The 22433-nt window shown below is 40.2% G+C and overlaps 1 protein-coding gene across 1 annotated transcript in view; it reads right to left on the reverse strand.

Moving 5' to 3' along the window:
- LOC120904867 (serine-rich adhesin for platelets-like) overlaps positions 1-9359 on the reverse strand; it is a 48223-nt gene extending 38864 nt beyond the window's left edge. Inside the window, 2 exon segments of the mRNA XM_040315294.1 lie at positions 4778-5151; positions 9168-9359. The gene's annotated coding sequence lies outside the window, so the exon portion shown is untranslated.
- Between the last annotated feature and the right edge of the window lie 13074 nt (positions 9360-22433).

Below are 22433 nucleotides of genomic sequence, written 5' to 3' on the forward strand. Positions count from 1 at the left end.
GCTGTGCTTTATATGTAGCTAGCCGATCCGACGGAGGAAGGATACAAGGATCGCAACGGCCGCGAAACAAATTACGAGCTGCACCGTGTGCGTGAGACTCGAACGTTCAAGACTCAGCGCGGGATTAAATTAAGCTTGTCCTTTTTTTGCCATAAACATGATTGAGACACGATAGACATAATTTACTGCTAACAAAATAAAACGAATAAATAACGGCAACTGCGCCCGTAATGCCAGTACGGCAACTGTACCGCGAACAACGTGCCTGGTGTCTCTGTTCGGACAATTTCTCGTAGCGTACGGTGTTTGGAAAACTGCCCCACCCTATCTGTGTGCAAAAGGCTACTAAAAGCATTATGCCATCCTCTCTTCCTTCAACCAACATCAGTTTACAATAAAAACTTTGATAAAATATGAACGAAACTATCTCGTGCTGGCTGGTTTTGCTCGGCGCTTTCCAGCACAAGAACACCTCCCGACAATATCCTGCAGAATAAACAGTGCAGAAAATCGAGCCCGAATTCCGTTCGATGCGTTTGCTGTACACAACATTTCTAGCATTCTATCTGCGAAACTCTTGCTGTCCTTATCCGTTTGCGTACTATTTACCCTATACTGCACGGAACACAGAAGGATGAAGGATGAAGTAATTGTTCGGTAAACACTTTTCTACCAGGAATCTACAACTTTAAAAGCTTTGTCCCTGAAAGCACGTTTTCTTCTTCAATTAGGAAGGCTTACTCGGAAAAGTAGGGTGAGTAGATCGAAAGAAAACTGATATAGTAAAGGATTCGTGGCACATCGCTGTCATGGTATAATGGCAAACTAGTGAAATTGTAGACGGTGTTCGTAGTTATTGAAAAGCTGTTTCTTATTAAGTTTGATCAAATAAATCATGGAATTTTGTCTATCTTTATATAAAATGATTTTCGTTGTAAAATCCGTCTTATAGCTATAAACAAAATTGTTTGTATGATATTTATTACAATATTTATAGTAATATTATTATTCAAATTATGTTCTTCTCTTCTCTTCAATTATTTTTTCTTATTTAAATAAATTATCTATACAATTTTTGCTATATTGGTAATTATGCCCATTCCAATTGAACACAAATATACTATAAACTTTTTTGTAATTTTCATTCAACCATGACAAGCTCTTAACATAACATTTGAGGGGCGTTACTCATATAATCTAGCTCATATGTTCTACAGTTTAAGTTTTATGTAGCATAAAATTCTAAAACATTGAGTTAAGCTGTAAGAGTACTAATACAAAATTATCAGTTTTTATTGCCATTGATATTTTTTTTTCTTTTTTTTTACTGAAACCCAATGACTGAAGTTATCAGAAAAATCATCTTGGGGCCTTTAAATGTGCATTTAGACATCCTACTCTTTACAGAATTTAAGACTACAGAATTTTATTAAATAACCTAACGGTAATAAAAGCAAAAATAAACAGAATATTTAGGATAAATGTGTATACATTATAAACTAAATCACTTTTTCGACATGACCAAATCGAACAAGATGAATACTATAGACTTTCTAATCTTCAGGGCCTATCGTCGTCGTAGACTAAATAGATGTTAAATTACCAACAGTAAACGAAAACAAACCATCAAAAGAAGAAAAAAATAGCACAGTTTTCCCCCTCGAGATAAAACGTGCAGTTCAGTCTCAGGCAGTTTCCGTGCCGAACCAAACTGTCAAAACAAACCTGCGGCACTGTGGAATCGGTCCCATCTGGGAAGTTCTCTGTGACTTTGCACGGGGCAAATGGAAGAAAAGAAGTTAATTGATCGCACCGCTTGATGCTGGATTACTTTTTTATCATTCTGTTTTCACCGTCCCGTTTGGCAGGAATGTGTGTGTGTTAGTGTGCGATGGACGATGGATGATGAAAAAGAGGACGAAAGATATCTTTTTTTTTTTGTTATTTACTTGTGTTCGTATGCCGTACCTCATTTCAAGGCGATTCTGGGATCTCATCAGGCTCGATAGCCTTGCCATGGGCTGAATTTTTTTCCATTTGCCCGTCGATGCGACGCTTTCTTCAAGACGATCTCGAAAGAAAAGAAAGAATGCCCTCTGCAGCTATAGCAGCCAACGATAGAATGGCAGCCCCCGCCTGATTGCTCTGGGTTAAGTGTGCGCCTCGGTGAGGTACGACACAGCAGAAAAATGGAAATGAAAGCGCAATGGACCAGGGCAAGCACAGCCACGGACAGCGACAGCAAATCGACGCCTTTTATGCACAGGCATAGGCGCAGGACGCGTACATCTGTAAGCGCGTCACAAGCATGCCACGGTGGCACGGGGGCATAGTGAGAGAATGTTTTATGAAGATGAAGAGTTTGTTTACACCGTCCCTTTGTCTGATGGAACACGTTTCGGATTTCTTACGAGGATGCTTGCTGCTGCTGCTACTGGTGCCACGTTTCACTGTTGCTCGTTGTCGCGGAGGCGAGAGCTTGGTTATGCTCACCTTTCGCCTTATAGTCGTTGGTGTGTGAAATTCTTGCTATTTTCCAGACATTGTTTTCTTCCTTGCAATGATGCCGGTTTATTTTTGCTTCCATCGAGCTACTCCCACTGCCATGTTGTGCTGCGACAATGGATAATGGAGATTTTTCTTAGCTCTTGTCTTCATGCCGACGAGTACAAAGGTCGGGCTGCCAAGTGCTGCATTTGTTTCCATTATGGGCACGATTATAAGCACGATCAGGTACCTATTTTCTTGTGCTCCTTTGTAAATGGTTTCGTTTTTTTGTGAATCACTCATTTGTGAATGATATTCATATTTTCATTTAATTATATAATGATTCTTCGATAAATGATTGCCAGTTTAGATGATTCATTCACATAAAAATCACACAACCGTTCATTTCCAGCGCATAAAAATGTATTTTGTAATGAGCAATCATCACGTCGATATGATTAGTATATATTTTATTTGAATTGGCATTTTTTCACATGTAAGAGTTCGTTGCTGCCGAATCAAGTTTAAAAAAATCATTGCAGTTGTAGTTTAGCAATTCAGTATACAAATATATTAAACTGAGGCAAAATACGACACTAGCGTTCCTCGTGAATAAAACATAATCTAAAATCCATTGTTGAAAACATAAATCCATACATTTAGATATTTCGCAATGGGCGGTAACTGTCACATGTTGGGTTATAAAAACCTGTTTTTTTTCACTCACGAGAAGGTCCATAGTAAAATAATACAACATTCGAAAAATAAAAAGTTAATTCAATATACAAAATTGCTATATTTGAAGGGGCGGTCTCCGTAGGGCAGTCGTCAACTGGTATGACTTAATGACATGCCCGTCATGGATCTCATGGATCTCATCTCAATCCTCATTTGCACCGTTTCCCAGTGATAACTACTGACTTTCCGACTGGATGGTACTGAATAAGTCACGAAAGCTGTATGACGTCATAGGTCATTATGCAAAATAGAAGGAGATTTTAAGTGTTTTAAACTATTGAAAATTTAGGGTTTTTATGTATAAGTTGATTTCATAGAAAAAGATTGGCACAATTAACTCAACCTTGCACCGACCATAGACGTTATTGCCCTTTTGCCTAGAAATATTTTTATATTTAGTTTCTTCTTTCGCTAGCACATTCACACACAGCGTTTGGACTAACGCTGTCATGCGCCCATAGGTCCTACTATTGATGTTTATATACGGCCAGTAAAGTCTCTTTGTTCATTACATCTCGTTAAGTGCTGTATGTTTTTTAGTTATATCTTCAAACCAGCACCGTTTTACACACAATTGCACGATAGTAATCAAACTTTCTAGCTTTTTATGACCTTGATTTTTTTTTTGTAAATTACATTGTATTTACATCGATTGTCATGCTGCATTTGAACACCATAAACCACATCCTTCTTATTGCGATACTAATTTCAAACAGATCAGTGGATTCAAAGATACCTCATAGAACGACGTAATACAGTGAAAGTTTTAGTACGATTTTATGGTATGTACTATGGGGAGCTTTTGTAAATAAAAAAAAACCCTAGCACTAATGTGCTAAAATTAATCCAGCTAAATAAAAATACCCCCTAGATAAAACCTGTCATTCCCGGTAAAAATTAGAGTTATTGCTGCGCTATCTAAGCATATTACCCACAGCATCTAAATAACAGAAAACTAATACCATTTTAATTTCGATCTCATTTCCAGGTTCCAGTAAACACGTTTCTCCAGCGAACAATGAACTTACTTCGTGTGGTGTGGTTACCTTCACAGGATGTTTATTCCCTTTGGACGAAGCAGTGGAAAACGGATCGACATAAAACACCATTCTCTCCTCTCGCTACTCCCCAGCTAGGCGTCCTGTTTCTTTGGGGCATGTTTATAAATGTTTATTTTTAGCCAGTTTTTTTATCTAGAGAGTGCAAAGAAAACATCCCCAATCTGAAAATACACGACCCTCAGCAGCTTTTCCAACAACTGAGCAGTGCGAGATCAGCATCGAGAGATTTGCACGACCAGCGTCACAATCCTGGCGACAACGTCAACTAGTGGCTCATACTCTTCCTCTCCGTTTGCAGTCGCAGTGGCTACAAAATTTAGATCTCAATCTAATGATTTTTGTTGAAATTTGTTCCTTTTCTGCATCTGAATTCGCTCGTGGGGTGGTCGGAGCCTTTTTTGCTGAATGCTGTACGAAATTTAATTAAGCTTTTGTGAAAGCACACGAGAAACAAACAAGCTACAAATGAGAAAATAAAAATGTACACCTACCTACGATGAACAAAACTGCTTCCTCTGCACAAAGGAAAACCGTCCAATTCCGCTGTTTTATTAGGTACAGTTGTTGTTTACTGCTCCACAACCAATGGAGCAAGGTTGCGCGCACCGGAGCTCCCAGGCGCGTTGTGTATGGTCAATGTTTGAACAGCTATAAATTACAGCAATTATCAATGTTTCTCCATCTATTACTCCGCACCGGCAGGAATTGAGTTTCCGTTATGCACTTCCACTGTTTTGAGCAAGCGTTATTCCTTTTCCACAACAATTGTATAGCCTTTTCCCCTACCCGCACGCACACACACACTGTACGGTAAACAAACACGATCACCCACTCACACGCGGTGATGTGCCGATGCACACAAGCACTGAAATGAAAATATAACTCTTTATTATTTGCCACCAAAGGCACCGTCGTAACCTCTGTTAGCCTGTGCGTGATTATTTTTCCTTCCACCTTTATACGACATTTTTATTTTTACCGCTTTTTACCCGCACATATCTGCTACCTATTTAGTATTATCCGTAAGTACCGACCACCTACAAACACATCGTAAAGAACGCTCCACCGTACACGGCCAACGGCACGCAACGGCATTTTCCTTCGAATAATGCAATATAAATCAAGCAAAAGCATGTCCCCCGGTCGGCTGTGGCGTCTCAATCCCAGGACGTTCAATTGTTTTCCGGCACAGATTTTTATGACCTCTACCCAGCGGGCCTCGGATGGCGAACACCAGCGCACCGAACCCGTTCAAGATTTCCTCCCCAACTAATGCACGTGATGTAATATTTTTCCCGTCTTCCCGTGTGTTTTTGCTCCCTGCTGCAATGTCGTTGTAAGCATAAATTGGCATCAAGAAACTGTGCTCCGCTTCGCTTCAACCACGACCGAGCCGAGCCGACGAACGAAAAGCTTTCACCTACGACCTCCGTACGCTCCATCTATCAACCTCGCTTACTGCTGCTGCCAAAAGAAACGCCACCATACCAGCGGCGGCACAACATGCAAATGATAACAATAATAATAAAATGGCCAACGGCAATAAAAACCCAGGAGCCGCAGAAAACGATAGCCATAAATTGTTACACAAAACGCACACACGGACACACGCACATACTCCCACATACACACATATAAATACACATTCTACACGTTGGTCCAAGGTGAAGGTGACGTTCTGGCAACCCTCTGAACGTGTGCAGCACCGAACCGGAGGCAGTGGTCCCCACCCGGTTCCAGCTTCCACCAACCTGACGCACTTCCGGCGTCTAGCTTTATTGCTGCGCTAAGTGATATCAGCGCGCTTTCAAATGCGTGTCATGCCGAAAGGCGATGATGGGTATAATTTAGGATTTATCTTGTGCCCACCACCGTTCGGGGTGGCAGCTTGTTTTGCATCAGTTACGGTTGCGTGTCTATTGCGGCGGCGGCGGCGGCGGCCAACTGTTTCGCCAATTATGCACGACTTGAAAACGAGCACGAAGAGAAAATTCGATCCTATTAAGGTGCTGCCCCCTACCTGCGTAGCCGTGTTTTAATTACTATAGCGACAAGGAGCGATAGAAAGCGGTATCTTCAAACTGTTTTTGGTAAGCTTGTCATAATGATGCTCCGCAACTAATGGCTACAAGGCATGGGGTGAAGCGCTTTTACGATAACAGCTTTAGATCAAGATACGCTCAGCTCATTTAAATAAAACATTTGAATTAAATTAAAGCCGACGTTTCGACGTATCACGATTGCTGTGTGTGTGTTTTTTTTTTTTCTTCTTCCATTTTACACCAAACCACTGTTTCCAAAAACCTCATTTGCCTTAGAACGCTGCTCAGCAGAATTTACTGCCCTTTAACTTTATGCTAAATTCTGTCGCAATGGACCATTTGCCACCGTCAATAAAATGCACGCTTTATTACAGTAATTCTCAATTTCTTCAGTGGTTCCCAAAAAATAAATAAAACTTTGCAAATAAAAAATCATTCCAAAGTCCCCATCCTTCGAGGCTTCCAAAATCATTCGATTTCTCCCATTCGATGTACCTATTGAGCAATCCTTTCTGGGCACTACAATATCACTATATCGATAGCAGTCCGTCACGTTACGCGGTTAGAGAGTATGGGCCTATTTGCTTCAAATTAACTACCGCAAATGGGAAGGAACAACAACAAATCAATGCCAAATCGGAAACCACAACCCATTAAGCAGTGGCGTTCGGCTAATAAAACATGGCGATGGATAACCATCGAACAATATTTAATGCCATCAATAAATACCCCTCAACCATAATCGATAAGTCAATCTCGGTTGCCATTTCGGTTTAACAATCCATCTAATTATCATTACTGCTTCCGGCTGAAATGGTTGTAAAATGGTTGCCTTAACTCGTATATTTATTCTAAAGCTACCTAAAACTATGTATTATTCAAACAGCAAACTGGTATGTGTAAGAGCTTTTGATTAATATTTCCTATGTTTGTTTATGTCAATATGCATTTCCAATACAACCGACAGCTAAATTTTGTATTGTTTTTTTTTTTTATCAAAAACAAACTCCCCGCAATAGACTTTCTTTGTTCGTACAACTTTTTCGCTTGCATTTTGCTGATTAGTTTCAAGCAAGGCCTTATGCCGCCGAATATAAACTCCTCTGCAAGCCAACAGTTTGCCCAGCTGGTGTATAATGTATTCCAACCCATCGGCTCCATCGGCAGTCAGGTGTGGCACAGCATCATGTTGTGAAATGTTGGTAAGAAAAACTTTGTCTTTGCAGCCACCTTAGCGAGATCGACGTTTCTCCCATCTCGGTCGCATCTCGCCTCGTGGCGCCGAAATTACCGGAAAAATCTCGTACAAAACCACCCCCCTTCTAACCTCACCCCTCCATTCCCTTCCCTTCTCCTACGGCAGCTCATGGCCCGCTGCTTGGTACCTGAGCCGTGTGTCGCCGCCAGGCTTTAGCCAAATGAGCGCCTTTTGCAAAAAGAGTTTTGGAATTCTTGCCCAAAAATGTGCCCACCATCCCATCCGAGGGTGGTGGGATTGAACGGTTTGAAAGGCAGCAGCGTAGAACGACCACCAGAAAAAGCTTCACAAAAAGGTAAAATCTCAGCCACCGCTCACGCAGGGTGCGGAAAATATCTTCGGGATTCTTTGACTCCGACAGTACCGCTTGGGAGTCGCAGCAGCAGCAGCAGCAGCAGCAGCGGTGCCACTATATCCTACACATCCCTCCCAATTCAAAGCCCATCCTTTTGTGCCATTTTTGAGAAAGGTTTCGTTTCCGCTGGATGCTGCTGGGATGCTTTTTTGCAGGTGACGTTTGTAGAGAGGCGGACCCCCTGTTTGCTTCGCATGCTTGGGTACCGTTTTGTGCGTGTACTGTTTGGCGTTATTTTTTTATGACTTCACTACAGTAACTGGTGAACAAAAAAAAGGATGTTCGGTCTGTTTTTAGCGCCCACAAGCGTGTTGTGTTTTTCATGTTCTGCTGGTGGCGAATCATATCGACAGATCGGGGGTACAGCCAAACAACAATAACCATTCAATACAATACATCATTTGTCCTGCAGGAAGTGAAAGGTTTCCCATAACATCCGTCGTTTCGCGTTCGGTTCGAGCAGCATTAATATACCACCACCCATTAATGCTCTCTCATTCACTGAATAGACACATCTAGGCGTAAGATTCATGCTTGGATGCCTACATCTTCTTATCTGATCAAACTGTATCAGTCCAGGAATCTTTCGTCGCAGTAAAAAAAACTCCACTGACGCACAACTTCTAACACACAACCGACACGCACACACACACATGCACACACCATACCACAAGCACAATGAAGGGAGCGTACCACTAATACCACAATTGCTGTCTAACACATGTGACGATGGGAGGGGACGAGAGAGAAAAACAATGTTTTTTTGACCATGTCTTGTTCGGTTCTATGCCATCGGTGAAGAAAATTTACATCTTCGAACGAGCGCCCACCGTGCTGAACACGGACACACCATCGAAGCAGCATCAATACGAACGCTGTACACACTCAACCAAAAAAGGACACCTCCCCATCGCAGAAACGGATCGATGGAATGAATGTTTCTGGACGGCACACGGGGCACGGTTCCAGAACTCACTCGCACTCGCCTCTATTTCTTTGTCGAGGCGCTCCCCTGAAACACAAATGATCCACCGACCAGGACAGCAAAAACAGTAATAGCCAACCTCATCGGTGTGTACCACCATCACACATCGATGATTGATTAGCTCCCCGGTTTGTGCGGGTTATGCCCTGCGAAGCTGCCACCTCTCACCACACCGTACACACTCACACACAGAATCTTCTTCCCTGCTTGCTTGCTTTCTTCCTGTTTTGGTGGCCTTTACCTCACACGCCCTCTCGAGTACACCGTAGCGTCGTCGTTGGGTTGTCAAGTTAAATATATTCACTGTTTCTTCTTCTTCTTTTTTTGTCAGTAAGCTTCCTTTCTTTCTAAACGTCAACGTTCTGGCACTCCCGATGAAGCGTTCCCTGCGACCATCCGTATAGTGTGAAAAGCTGTACCAAACTGAGCGCAGGCACCATTCGTCTCCTTTGATGGCTCCAAAAACATCCTCGGCAGCAGGATGCCGTCTCTTTTTGCAACCCTCGCGGCACGCCGCTCGTCATATCCTGGTGCGATGACGCTGCGTACGAGAAACGAGAGCAACACGGGAGCGAAACCCCGAAACAACCGCTCGCCAAACCGTGGTGGAATGTGCTAGCTGCGCTGCTGTGGCCTTCGAATGTGTACCATATTTTTTGCGACGAAACAAACAACAAACTCCACTGCTACTGCTGCTGCTACGCCAATGTCATCTCCCCTTGCAGCTACTATGGTGACCGTATCTTCAGCAGCTCAACGCCTACCCGGCCCTGAGATTCTGCGGACGGGAGCGACTCCCTCTCTTCTGAGCAGATTCGGATGGAAAACTGCCCGCGAGCGCGCTCCCATTTTCCACGCGCACCAGACACATCATCCCTCTCGCGCCATTCGCACAGTTTCCAATTTCCATTCGCTACAATTCTCTCGCTCTTCACGCATACACGGAACTCTCTCACTCTCTCTCACGCACACACTCACTCTCTCCGTGTATTATCCTTCCCAACTCCACCGGAGGAGCTGTCATCTCTGAGTGCTAGCGAGTAAATGCAAAGCATGCGCATGGGGTGTGTTATTTGACACATTATTATCCGAGAAAGCTCTACTACCGTCGTCTCCAAGGGGTTGCAAGTAAAACGAAAGTTTTGCAACTTTCCTGCTAAATGAGCAGCGATGCCAGTATCTGCGATGGAACGGTGTCAAGATGTGTTGCAAACAAAGTTTTCCATCCGGTTTCGGTGGGTGGATGTGTGTGTGGGTGGGTGGCAGCTGCCACCCCGCATCCGTACCCTTTCGCCTACTCACACTGACGCGATGGTTGATGAGCGACTCTCGAGGGTTCGCGACGTTTTAGTTCATTTGTTTGGATATAACTATCTTGGAGCCGTGAACTTTCAATGAGAGCAAGTCTCGGCATTTACCAGTTTGTTAGTTTGCCGTAGGGTGATTTTTTTGCGCGTCAACTTACGCAAGCTTTAAGTGGCGTCGCCGACAATTTTTAGATATTTTCTTTTCTTTTTTTGCTAGCGGTACTAGTTCAGTTTACTCTTGATTGTCCACATTTAAGATACAATGTGGTGCTCGGTGGTTTGACAGTATCTAATAAACTTTCAACAAAGTTTAAAGTTTTGATTAGTTGATCATCAACCAATAACAGCAAAGATCGAATCAAACAGCTACTAATTTATTCATTGCTTAAAACCCCTCCTCAACTCCAAGCTTTCAATATCACCTACACAACAATCGCTACAATTGGCTACAAATGTCGCCTGTCTGGTATAAAATTTTACGACTAGGCTACACCCAACAGTTATTCGCTCGGAGATACCAAAAAAGCGATGTGAACACCAGCAACTAGCAACAAAACGAACAGCCCTTTCAAAAATACACCAACCAACCTGCTGCATATCCAAACCGCCGCCCCAAAACGGAGGCGCAGCAATGCCACAGAGAATCATAAATTACATGTGCAACATTTGTTCCTGACAATTGAAATTAAAACTTTCCACACAAAAAACAAACACACTGACACACACACCAACAAATTCACAAAAACCATTCGCCCACCATAGCCTGCGCTAGCTGGGCGTGATGATCCCCAGAAGCCGTAAAAGGACATGCCGCAAAAAAGTGTACATACCAAAGCCGGAAATTACTGGCCCAAAACCCACGGGGGGACAAGGGCAATTGGGGAGGGGGGGCGAAACTTTCGCCCAACCGAAATTCATACGTATTGATAATGCGTAGGTACATCCGAAGAGGATACATGTTAACATGTACACTAATATCCACTCCGTACCACCTCCGTGCGTCGTCGTTCGTATGCGGGCAGTGGATTTTCCCGGCAGTGATTATAATGTTTTCACTCCTTTATCAAGCGGTTCTCTGACCCTCGTCGTCCGTTTTAGCGTGTGAGCTCACTTTCAGTTAAATAGTTTCCGAGTGAGTAGAAATTTAAATTTAATTAAAAAGATATTAACGCTCCCCAAACTTCACACTAACTTTGCAACCGTCTGCCCCCGATACAGACACGACTGTGTTCGCTCGTGTGTGTGGTCTTTGGGAGTCTTTTGGAGAACCGAAGCGCAACCCACTTTATTTTTTTTTAATCGTACCATGCGACTGCCGGCAGAACACAGGCTGAAACCGAATCTTCTACCAAGACAAGTACATCTTTCACTCAACTCAACCACAAGTGCCATTTGTACGGGGCATGGGATCTTAAAAGACAGTTTAGTTGAGCAGTAGCTGCATGAGAGTGGGGGGGGGGAGGGCGATTACTGGGACGATGGTAAACAAAATTATGGGATTACGACATGCCGGATTTGGGCCCGGTTGGATAGATAACTGCATAAGAGACAAGAAGAGGGACGGTAATTTGTATAGCGATCTGGTCCTGGAACGTGTGCAATTTCTATGCACGACTACTGAGTTCATTAAGCACGATAGTCTACACGGATGGACCGTATTGGCCATATTTTGCAACCGACACGTATTGCTGGACTACAGACACTTTCGTTTTGCACGACAACAAAAGCAATATGTTATTTTAGCTATTTGAACTACTGCTAGGCTAGCTAGGCTTGCCCATTTTTTTAAAGAACAATATTAACCGAATGTGTATTATCACAACTCTTTAAGTTGTTGTATCAATAAGCTTTAAGCAAATTGTTGATGGCAAAATAAATAAAAAATATGCTCAAATAAAGAGTGGTATTGGCTTACCTAATGCGCTTCATTTATAATTCCATGTAAAAACTCTACAAATGCATCTGAAATGATTCCTCGCTACAAATTTGGTACCGTTTCGACCGTAAAACCGTTTGGTACGGTCCCGTGATAAAACAAAAGCATACATCCGGCTCGATTTATTGGAACGCAGTAAAAATATTAATTTCCTATTGCACGATTACCGCTAATTCGAAGTTTTCATATAATTCCTAGAGGTTTTCTAGGAAAAAAAAACTAATATAGCAACATAAGTTTGATTGATCTCTGTGAAAAGGCTATTTCAAAATAAATAAGTAAAAAATGTTTTTTTTTTTATGTCAGGGACCAGGCACCTCCATTATATTTTTCTTCTATATTTTAAAAGGTAACAGCAGTAAGCAGTAACCAATCATCCACGACACCAATTGCAACAAATGGTGGATTTTTCATTTGTTTTTCTCAATTTGGACTTTAACAAATTGATAAGATAATAATCTTGGAATACATACAGTTTACGCAACTTTTCAATATACAAATATCGATTTTATTATTCAGTTGATCTGATGTTCGAAAGTTTATTTTCAATCGATTTTTAAATAAGAACGGTGCACGGTGTTCATTGGTGTACAGTGAAATCTCTCATAACGAGTTTTACGCATAACGAGCAAATCTAAATGTGAGGCTCTAACCTCTCTTGACTAAGGCGTCATCCATCAATTATGTAACGCTGATAGGGGGATTTATAAATACATCGAAAATTTAGCCGATACTCTTGCAAACATTACCGATTTTGTTCGTAAGTTGTAGGACATTATGTTATGTTGTTAGAGTAATCAATTTAATGATGAAACAATATCTAAAGCCATAGAACAGTTATGGATAGATGGACATATTGATGGAGGACCAGGAAGATGGTTGGATGTAAATCGCTTCTGATGATATATATGCAAGAACATTGCAAACCATGCTGAGGATCCGATTATCAGAATCTTTTTGAAATTGATTGCTGCATTGGACAACTTTTCTTTACATAAAATAAAATGTAATTTTTTTATTGGTTAATTTAAAAAAATGAATCCAGATAAAGTAAAAAAAAGAAAAACCTACAAAAAAACTGTGTTCAATAAACTAAGCTATTTGAGGGGGTAGGGTCCATCTGTTACGTAGTTTGGGGGAGAGGATGTTTCTTTCAACGTTACAGTTTGTTACACAAGGGAGGGGAATAGGGAGTCGAAAATTTGCATTTTTTGCGTTACGTAATTGATAGATGACGCCTTATAAAATTTCGCAAAACGTCTAATCTCATTTGTGTTTCTGATATACTTGTTGACCTCCGATGAGAAATCAATCTTATCGCATTGCCAGAAGCTAGTTTCGATAATAAGAATCGTTTAATATAAAGCTATTTCCACGAGGAGAAGCGTCTTATAATTGCCCGTTGCACAAGTTTATAGATAAGTGTATCTAGCAAGCCTTTCTGAATCTACTGGAAAATGAAATCATGTAAAATGATTTGGAGTTGAAGAGAAATGTATAGGAGGACCTTGTCTAACACCTGAACAACATAGCTGTACTATTGTTGAGTATTAATAGAGGAAAGGCATTTTAACATTGTCATTTTTTCATTTATTTTAAACAGTTTCCTCGTGTTGAATTCTTTCACTCTCATTAGTCAGTTTTTGAAAAAAAATTATTAATAATAATGACCAAAAATAGTTAACTGCTTATATCTTCCGACTAATGGTTATTACTATTATTTTTCCTATATGCCGTTTATATCAACACATTCTGTTTTATTATTACAAATATTAATAATAACACAAATTATTTCAATTTAGTACAAATCACACAAAACAGAGCCTCGAGCATAACGAGTATTTTGTACAACGAATGAGTTACGCGAACGAATTAAACTCAATATGCAAGGGTCCACTGTATTTGCATTGTCAATGGCAATGTCAATCGATTTGACTATCAGTAACTTTTTGGTTTACCCATACGAAGATAGTCACGTCTGAGCGGACTGAATGCATGTGGGACTTGAACCTATGAAGCCATGTTTTTAAGTCGTTCGCGATTTAGAGTTGGTGTAGAGTTTAAACCTACTTCTTCTTCTTTGGCACAACAACCGTTGTCGGTAAAGGCCTGCCTTGTACCCACTAGTGAAGTGAGCTTGGCTTTCATTGACTAATTGTTACTATAGCAAGATAGTCAGTCCTACGTATGGGGGCACGGTCTATTCGGGGCTTGAACCCATGACGAGCATGTTGTTAAGTCGTACGAGTTGACGACTGTACCACCAGACCGGCCAAAACCTACTAGGGAGGATTAATAACACTACTAAAAAGACAATATTTGGCAACTACCTAAACTCAATTCACATCAGCAAATCAACGGTTTGCAAATTGTTTTATACACAGTACACATTCTTAAAGTAAATAAGCATTGTTTTCACACATTTCACACGTGTGTAACCCTTTTTCCTCCTATAGTGCATGCCAAATCTGGTACAACAATATTTTGCAACACGGTAATTAATCAAACAGTTTGCATAATCCCAACCAACACCACACCAGCAAAAGATCCGGTTTTGGTAAAAGTATCTCTTTCCTTTTCCGGCCATCACTCGTATCCTGTGTGCTGAGAAGTTATCAAACGAGAACGGCTTCCTATCGGAACGGAAAACCTAGCACAGTGCAAAAGCAAAATTAACACACCTGAAGCCAGGATCAACCATCCTGAGGTCCTGGTTTTGCACTAGGAAGTAAAATTAATAAATTTAATAAACTTTTCCACAGCTCCGGGCAGCTTCACCGTGTCCGCCGGTATTGGGCTGGCGGTGTTCGCACAGCCCAGCCAAGGTGACCAACTGGTCCGTTGCATAAGCTTTCTTCTTGCTTTTTCTTTTCCTTCACACACTGGCCAACACAAAACACAAACACATACACACACACACAGCTTCACTTTCAGATGCTCGTCTCGTCCGTCTGGGCTGGGCCGGTGCCCAACGACAGGTAACCCGATAGGGTCGGCTTCGAAGACGTGAGTGCTACACAACCAACAATGTTTCGTCCGTTGGTCCAGTGGACATCCACTACTCCGCTACATCAACACCAGCACGAGGTCATCAGACTCACCAGCACCAGCCACCTACCTAGTCACCATAGGAAGCGGTCCCACGAACTTAATAACGATAATTAAAACTGCTTCTCGGATCACGATAGTGGCACAGACAGGACAGGCCAAAGGAGAAGGGGAACGGAAGGGGGAAAAAAGAAGCACTACAACTTTTCACATAACGGAAAATAATCAGATTTCGGTACTTTTTCGTGCGGCACTAAGTGGGCGCTTATTTATAACGCCCTGAGAGTGAGCGGGACTCTTTCAACGCGATGAGTGTGAATCTTTTCACTATCTGGTGCACTTCAGGTCGCACCGTTTTTCTCGATGAACCGAGGCGTGTATTTGCTGATGAAGGCAGGTCGTATTTTGTGCTATGAAATTGTTGCCATTTGAGTAGCATAGTTAGCCGAAGCAAGGAAACACCGAACACTATCTCAAGTGTAGCGATGAAAGGTTTTTGGTTCCATCGTGATGCGCCAAATAGTGAGAGCTTGTTGGGAAAAATGCTAGATATATTTGAGGCTACAGATCTTTAACGGATGATCTTCTAAGATAGGTTTTATACATAAGTTAGTTTATCTGTTTGTTTACCAACATTTATTACATCGATGGAAGTGGAAACTTCACTTCAAAGCAAATAATTTACCATTTACCATTACCGGTAACTAACAAAAGTTTATATTACCGCAAACCCTCATCCACCACTCCACCCCAGGGTTGGGTAGGTGTGATATGAGTAATGTTGCATAATTTATCGAGCATGAATTTTACAGTGCGCCCCGATTGTTGAGGTCTGACTCAGTAAAACCACTGCAATATCATTCTCATCAACCATTAGCCCCGAGAAGGTAATTGCATTAAATCGCAGTGTTATTAATTTATTCATGTCATTTATTTCAATCGCTACGCTTCCCGCCCGGAACGGGAGGCGCGCTGATGGCATGGGGGATCGATGAATATGTTTGCAAACATCCCTGGCGCAAAGCAACCGATGTAGACCAAACATTTGCATAGTGGATTTTGTTATTTTATACATGCTACGATATTTTCTCTCCGACTACCTCTCTTTCTCTCGATGCTTCGACTATTGTCATACACCACTCATTACTCGGCAGCTTATGGTGTTTGGTGGTATACGAAACAAAAAAAAAGAAACAAACGCGCACATAAAAGTTGCTTCAAGCGAAACTAACACGGTAAGCCCGGCTCTGCAAATTACCCGAACTGCCCAGTTTGTAGCGTAAATAAAGTTCACGCTCTGACAAAATTAAGCATCGTAATAGATGCAAATGAAATCAAGTTCGGCACAAGCTCCGCGGTGGTGCCGCACAATTCGCGTGCAAATGAAATAAAACAAAAACAAAAATGCATCTGGCTAGTCGATTAATCAAAATTTAATTTGCAAAACCCCTCCCCACAAACAAGCGCAACACATGTATGCAAGTGCATGTGCCTCGATGAGGTTGATAAGGAGGGAAGGGGAGGGTAGGCGTGAAAAAAGCGCCTATCTGCCCGAAACTACACGGCACAGTTCTGAATAATTGACACATTCTGTCGTGTTCTTGTGTGGGGATTTTTCCTCGCGCTATAGCGGCATTCGTGCACCATGGTTGGTTAAGCATATGACGGGATATGGCTGGCTTTATTGGCAGTGGTGAGATGTTTCAGTTTGAGTGTATCGCCCGAAGGAAAAGCTTAAAGTGCAATTGGTTCGGACATTGGAACAAAAAAAAACACTTTAAATTCAAAGAGTGAATCCTGGAATTATTGCCCTTTTTTGTAACAAAAAACAACAATTGATAGTTAATCAATGTTGGTTGAGTTTATTTTATGGTTTTTAATAATGATGAATTTCTTTACGATTCATTTCAAATAGAAGCGAAGTCGGAAATAGAACCTTTTTTTTATCTGAGAAAACACCCAAGAGCTATCACATTAATTTCACACCGACACATAATTTACACGGAATCGCACACTACGAGCTTCACCCGCTTCATCAATGTTTCGCATGTATGCTTATATATTTGCGAGGTAAGTTATTTTGCCGCAAATTATGTGCTGTCATATAGAACGGATCGCATTAATTAAATCAAATGTTAGGAAGATTGGGTCAATTTAGGAAAACCGTGATTGTCCGGATTTAGAGGCCGCTTAAACTGAGAATGGCAAAACTCCATAACCCCTAAATTCATTAAAACTGAATTCATTCAGTACTATTGCATACCTTTAGGCGCTTATGTATTTTTCATCGGGAAATGTATTGTAGGGTATAGGAAGGTTATAGGTTCAGTCAATCTGTCATATTCCGAAAAATTGAATTTAGTTATACTTTTTATTATTATTATTATTATTTATTGGTTGATCTTCAACGGGCCACATGGCCTAATTAAGATGGGTAACAAACAGTACAAAAAAAACATAGCAATATCAAGATTTGACGTTCCTTGAAGCACTGAGTTGAAATGTTAAATTCGAAGCAATCTGAAACAGTGTTGAATACAGCCGACATGCGGAACATATCGTCAGGCCGACAAGCGCTGGAGCGAGGCTGAACGACCCGTAGAGTCTCTCTAGACCTAAGTGCGGGTCGGGATAGTGCGTAGATATCGATGCGATGCAAGAAAGGCGCTCGGTCGATAGAGCCATTTAGCAAACCAGCGATGAAAGAGCACTGTGCATTGCGTCGTCTAACCGAAAGAAGCTCAAGGCCTAGGAAGGTTTTCTAAAATGTTAACATGTTCGGTAATCAAAATAATCAAGTTTCATTTTTTATTTTTGCAATCCATAAAATCGGTTCCTGGAATGTCTATCGATGAATGAATACTGAAAACTATCAAAGTTACAATTAAACGAATAAACTTATTCGCATAAATCCCCACCCATTGGCAAAAGCTGAAATGCGTTTTTCTCAGTATGTGTTTTTCCAACCGTTTCCCAAATTTAACAGAAATACGAGAACTGATCATAGGTTTGTTTCGTTTCGGGAAATGTTTTCTGCACATCTTCAATGAATTATTTTTCTATACTTCATGTGAACTTTCATAGAAGTTTATTTTATTAATTTTCTTGAAAATTACGGCCGGAACTTACATAGAAGTAAATGTGAAAAAATAGCTTGCGGGTTATATATATATATAAAAGATAATACTTAGGGCCTACATAGCCAAGCGAACACATTTTAATAACTATCTATCAAATCAAGCAAATTACTAAACTTTAATATTAAACCCCTGAATCCCTTTTGATTCTTACCCTATGTTCTATACTACGATGTTGATTTTTTGTGTTTTTTCAGTTGTCAGGTAATTTGAAATATTTTACAAGAACTTTTGAAAAATAGCAAGTTTTTCATAATTACAAAATAATGTAGTTAAAAGTTAAGCAGTTACTGTTATACATGTTAAACTACTCTTTTATATCAATTTGGGTTTTGTATGATTGATTTATTTGTCTATAAATTGTATAAAGCTTTAAAATTGTAAATCAATCAAATTCAAGCAATTATTCGAAATTTGTTTTTGTTGTCCTAGCTGGTCGAGAAAAAAATAATTGTAGTATTTTACTTTTTCATGGAATTTTGTAGCTTCACAAAAATGTTTCAACCTATTACAATGGAGCGCCGTTTATTGGGGCACATCGGAACTTCACCTCGTCTGGATACTCAAATAATACAAATAATGAGTCAAAATACATATTTTTGCACAAATTCCTTCATTTGTATGGGTAATTTATATTATGTTTTGGTAAAACCTTGCCAGTTTTTCATAACATCATGTGTTTCCGTAGAGAATATTTGAAATGTGCCATGCATTATAGCGTTTTTTATTATGACAATGTGCTCTGAAAACCGTTTGGTTAATATCCTCCTGCGCACGCAATGTCACCTTTGTATTGAACTGTAATTTCTAAACAGCACGGATAGACGGACAGCCGGATAAAAGGTACCCGAATAAACGGCGCTCTACTGTTATTGTATCATTGTTTATTATGATATCATCTGTATCTAGACGTTTGATTCTAGAGATAAATCCTTCGAACGAACATCCAATGTTAAATAAACAACGCTGCGAGATAAATAAAACATAAGATTTTTTAATTTGATTTTTATAGAGACTTTGGGCCTTTTGGCTTCATTTCAACATAAGAATCCTTCTAACAGATGATCGGCTCAATTTCGGTTCATTCATAAAAGTGATCCGGATCAATCATTCAATCGTGCATTTTCTGCTAAACCTGTCATTTAATGGCAAAGAGAAAGAGAACATCTTTTACAGGGCTCTACCAAGGATTTTTTGGTTGCTTCCCGTAGTTTTTGGTTCGTTCCCACTATTCATTGGGCGTTACCCATATTTTTTGTGGGTGAATTGTATTGATGTCCTATAGAACGGTACCAAAATTATGAGGAAACTATACAAAAATATATCGGAAACGGTGAATAAATCGTGAGACGGACTCTAAACATTAAAGGAATTCATCAATAAATTTTGGGAACTCTGTATCCACAAGCACTGCAAGCACGAAACGAATAGATGCAGTACGTGTTAACGAGCGAACGAATGAGAGAGCTAGTCATCGGAAAAATGAATCTTTTTAAAGATCAGGTGCGGTCCAGTTCGCTCAGTGAAATGAACTGAACGCGTCCGGTGATTCTTTCGCATGCCCGAGTTGCGGTATGTTTTTAAATATCAATTTTATGCTGCAAAATTGTCCACCCGATTTTTTTTTTAGAAAGTTACATTTACAAACAGAGAAAAAGGAAATCAAAGTTGTTTTAATGCTTAACTAAACTTTAAATTTATCACTATTTGTTTAATTTTCTTATATCGTTATTTATTTTGTGTTTTATTCGTTTAAAGTATTTTTTATTTATAGTATTATTTATATTATTTATATAAATGTAAATTTATCGCCGTTCAAAACAACGGATTCATAACACTCGTTCAATTAATCGTACAGTTAAAAAATAACTGTTGTTAACTATAGTCCATGAGGATAATCTTTTTCATATATTCAAAGCCGACACGGGATTGCTCTTCTAACATATGGAAAATTACTTGCAGTTTCGGTCTGGTGAAAAAAAAACTACTAGAGCGAAAGTGTATCGCTATTTTGCGGAACGGGAAAGAAGACATAGATAACAGAATCATCAAGCTTTCTCGTTCTAGTCAACACACTATCAAATCTATCATAGCGAAAAAGCATGCTGATTTTCTGAGTAGGAGAATAAACTCCGCACCGCGTGCGGTGGTTTGTTGCAGCCTTTTATGATCGGTATGGAGAGTTTCCGCACGGATAATCAATACCGCACACTTTCATAGCCGGCGCGAAGAACGTCTCGCGAACGCGAAGAAAGAATCAATACCGCACCGCTAGCGCGCGAAGATGTATCGCACACTTTCATAGTCGACAGGGAGAGCGTCCGCACGGAGAATCAATACCGCACCGCTGGCGTGCGGAAGAATCATTTCCATTTATCTGGCGGTGCGGTACTCGTTCACTCAGTGTAAGGATTGGAATGAATCATTCAGTTCTGATTCAATTTGCCCATGTCTAGTGTACACGGCTTAAAAGACATGGGTGGTTGAATTCAAAGCGTGAGTCGGATCGGAGCGGTGTGACCAGTCATGCTTTCTCGTTTTGGTATAAAGAATCACATTAAGATATGTCTGTTCTGCTATCTGAAGAGAGAAGAATGCTGATCCGAAAATGATACCTGCTCACTTACTCATTTGGCGTATTCGATCATCCGCCTCTGTTTCTTTCTGGGGAGCGATGATCCGGATCTTTCAAAAACTGATGCAGGTTTCATTCGCTCAATTTACTGATCCGGATCATTTAAACGAATCCGGATCTGATCTTACATCACTAGTCTACATCATTCGAATTTCGAGTTTGTCGAGTACAGTGTTCGAAATGGCATTGCGGGGGTCTGTATCGTTTGGATTCCAGGCATTTCATTGGATCCACCCATCAGAAGTGGTCCAAATGACATTGCGAGGGTCTGTATCGTTTTGTTCTCTGGCATTTGTTCCATGTAGTATTTTCCATTAGTGGTCCGAGTGACATGGCGAGGCTCTGTACAGTTGATATTTCATACCGTCATACCATATTTCATTTCATAATTATCATAACATGAAAGAAAATTTAGGTTTCCTGTATGTAACACTAACATTGCTTTTACACGACCGCGGTCATCTCCATTTTAAAATTGGAACAAATATAAAAAAAAACACACCTGTTGTTGTTTTGTTTTTGCGAGTACAACGATTTCAAGTACAACGATTTTCACGTAGCTTGTTTTTAAGGGAATCTGTTATCAATTTGTCTGACTTGGCATTACTTGTTCGTAAAGCATTACAATACTTAGTGAATATACGTTAGCCTCGATAATTTTTCAGCCGTAAAGGCTTTTGTAGTATCCCCGAAATATCCCCAATAATTTTGCAGCATGGAAGGAAAGGTTCATCAAGAAGCGATATTGCTCTTGCTTTGTTGTTTCGAACTTTTAAAACATGAATTATTTTGTTTATAAAATTATGCAATGTAATAATTTCGATGCAAAAAATATGTATTTTTTTGGCCCGCAGCTCTCGATGTTTTAGTAAATTTGGCCTTCTATCACAAAATTTTGCCAACCGCTGGTTTATGTTTTTATTGTTAATTTATTGTTAAAGTTCGTTCAAATGTTCATACGGAGTTGTAATGAAAATACATCAAATTATTATGTTTCGTCTTTTTATGTTATGTTTTCCTTTGCACAAATAATTATTTAAAATACAGATGTAGCCTGAAAAAAATACTTAAATACTAAAATACAGATTTTAAATACAGATGACAACAAATCGTGAAGAAAACATTTTTATAAGTAGCTAAATATTTCACCCTTTCGTAGATAAATACAGATGGCCTCCAAGATACACGGTACCTTATATACTCGGAACCAGAATTACAAGATTGTCTAAATTTGTCAATTCGTTGAGCAAATTGTACTGATTTCCTTTCAATTGAATTTAATTGAATAAAAACCAAACAACAACAAAACATGTAATCTACAGTGAAAATTATGCAGGAAAATTTACACTATTTTGGCAGAACACCGTGAAATTTGACTTACACGATTTATTAGCAGTTCGCATTATTTGCGTATTTCCGGAACAACCTGTAGTTCATTCGAAAT

Source organism: Anopheles arabiensis, chromosome 3 (genome assembly GCF_016920715.1).
Source record: "Anopheles arabiensis isolate DONGOLA chromosome 3, AaraD3, whole genome shotgun sequence".
Taxonomy (NCBI): domain Eukaryota; kingdom Metazoa; phylum Arthropoda; class Insecta; order Diptera; family Culicidae; genus Anopheles; species Anopheles arabiensis.